Genomic DNA, 3,148 nt, shown 5'->3' with positions numbered 1-3,148 from the left:
CACTATAATATCTGTGCTTAATGTGGATGCAGACAGGTAACAAACACCCACATCTTTGGAAATGTGAACTGCCAGGCCTTTTGTATCTCTCCACACTGTGTCCCACAGTGAACAAAGCAGAGCTAGTGCTCTGTAGGGAGGACTGATGTAGATCTCACTGAGAACACTTTTGGATTCCTCACGCTGTCCTAGCAGTGCGTGGTCAAATGTGTGGTCTGTCCACTATGACACTGTCATAGATTCAAACCAGCATTGTCTGAACTATAAGTTTCAACATGCACCAAGTGCCAATATATCCTAATAGAGTGGTATATCACTGATTTTTTTTTTTTAACTATAGACAATGCAGCACCAACGTAGGTAGAAATGATGTAGAACTATGAATACAAAAACATTTGTGATCAGGTGTGAATTGACACAGTACTGCTATGTTTAATATACTTTATTTTTAATATTATATATAAAAAAAACTGTAGCTTCAAACTTAAGAACTCTTGGATGCATGTGGATTTGCAGCAGTGGATTGATAATGTCTGGTGATGATGCGAGTGCGCAACTTGTGAAGAAGTGTTCAAGACTTTGAACTGGGAAGAAAAATGAAACTAACAGAGCTTATAGAAGTTAAACAGAGCTTATTTGAACAACTTATGATTTGCAGATGACATGGTTATATTTACAAAACTGCTTGAAGACCTGCAGCTTCAATTTCAAGAACTCTAAGATTCAAGCAAGAAAACTGTGCGGGGTAAGACTTTGACCCCGGAACCCTTAATTTCCAGCAAACAAATTCAAATCCCCAAAGGGATCTGCTCCACCCACTCCCCCATGCTCCCATTTGGTCACTCAGTTCTAGCAGAGTCACAGGTAATAGAAAATAAAGGGCAGAACATTCCAATATAACTAAATCTGCACTGATAAATATTATTATTATTATTATTATTATTATTATTATTATTATTATTATTATTATTATTATTTTTATTTCTTGGCAGATGCCCTTATCCAGGACGACTTACAACATAAGTGCAAAAATACAGAGAAGTACAAGGCATCAATCATTACAAATTCAACTTCGCTAAAACAGCAATTCAAAATACATTTTACAAATTACAATTACAATTTACACAAGTACAGTAAAAGACTTCTTACATCATGGACGGTGAAAGCTAAGTGCTGTCAAGATGTAGGGTTACAGACTAGGGCTACAGGAAAGGGAGCAAGGAGGAAAACAATCAAGAACACAAGGAGCATAATAAGCTGAAGTGCTATCTAGCAGGGATAGAGGACTAATATTACAAGTGCTGTCGGAAGAGGTGCTGTCAAGGACTCTGCTGTTTTGACTTCGGTGGGCAGGTCATTTCACCACTTAGGGGCCAGGGATGAGAAGTAGCGGGCTCTGGAGGAAGGAGAGTGGAGAGGAGGCAGAGTTAGCCTTCTGGCACTGGAGGAGCGCAGTGGTCTGGTGGGGATGTATGGAGAGACGAGTGACTGAAGGTAGTTTGGTGCAGTGTGGTCAAGACAGCGGTAGGTGAGGGTCAAAGTCTTGAACTGGATGCGTGCTGCTATCGGGAGCCAGTGGAGGGAGCGGAGCAGTGGAGTAGGGTGTGCGAATCGTGGCAGAGAGAACATAAGAACATAAGAAAATTTACTAACGAGAGGGGGCCATTCAACCCACTATTTTTAAATGTTCCCAAACTTTCAGCTTCAACCACATTGCTGGGTAGTTTATTCCAGATTGTGACTACTCTCTGTGTAAAGAAGTGTCTCCTTGTTTTCCATTTTGAATGCCTTGAAGCCCAATTTCCATTTGTGTCAATTCATAATCCATCTGCTTACATTACCCTGAATGCCTACAGCTTCCAATTTGAGGATCAGTCTTTGGTGTGGAACCTTATCAAAAGCTTTTTGGAAATCTAAGTGTATCATATCATATGCTTTCACATGATCTACAGCTGCAGTTGCATGTTCAAAAAAATTTAGTAAGTTAGAAAGACATGATCTGCCTCGTCTAAACCCATGTTGACTATCTCCAAGAATATGGTTTTCATTGAGATGCTCCTCTATTTTCTGTCTAATCATTTTTTCCAACATTTTACAGGTGATGCAGGTGAGACTGATTGGTCTGTAATTTCCTGGCTCAGTTTTGTCCCCTTTCTTGTGGATTGGTATGACATTTGCTGTCTTCCAGTCAGTGGGCACATCCCCTGTTCTAAGTGTCATTTGGAATAATCGAGTTAGCGGCCTATAAATAATTTCCATCATTTCTTTAAGTACTGTTGGAAATATCCCATCTGGCCCAGGTGATTTGTTTGTTTTTAATTCTGCTAGTCCCTTTAGTACCTCCTCCTCATTTATCCTGATCTCTCTTAGGGTTTGACTGGACTGATTGTCAACCTGTGGCATGTCATCTGTTTTTTCTTTTGTAAAAACCTCTGTGAAATACTCATTTAGAATATTTGCCACATCTTGTTCGTTTTCCAAGATACCTCCATTTTTGCCCTTTATCTGTTTCACCTCCTCCTTTATTGACCGCTTGCTGTTGTAATATTGAAAAAAGCTCTTTGCATTGGTTTTAGCTCCAAGAGCTATGTTTCTTTCTATTTCCCTCTTTGCTTTCCTGATCCCTTTCTTAAGATCTCTTTGCAGCTCAACATATTCTATGTATTTTATACAATATTTTCTTCCTCTTTATATTTTTTTGCATACCTCTATTAAACCATTTTGGCCAGTGTTTTTTGTTCCTCAATTTGCTAAGTTTTGGTACAAATTGCTCCTGAGCCTCAAGTAGTATATTCTTAAAATATACCCATCCATTTTCAACTGACTCTGTATCCAGTGTGCTCCAGTCTACCTCTTCTAAGTGCCGTCTCATACCTTCAAGGTTTGCTTTTCTAAAATTGTAGACCATTGTTTTAGATTTGGACCTTGTTTTTTGAAAGAATGCCTCAAAGCTAACCATATTGTGATCACAATTTGCCATTGGTTCTCTAACTACTGTCCCCCTGACTCTATCTTGGTCATTTGAAAAGATCAAGTCAATACATGTGCTCTCTCTGGTTGGTTCCCTGACAAATTGAGTTAGAAAGCAGTCATTTAACATCTCAACCATTTCTATTTCTACTTCTGTAGTCCCCACTGGGCTTTCCCA

Source organism: Amia ocellicauda, chromosome 3 (genome assembly GCF_036373705.1).
Source record: "Amia ocellicauda isolate fAmiCal2 chromosome 3, fAmiCal2.hap1, whole genome shotgun sequence".
NCBI lineage: Eukaryota > Metazoa > Chordata > Actinopteri > Amiiformes > Amiidae > Amia > Amia ocellicauda.
This window is presented reverse-complemented; position numbering follows the sequence as displayed.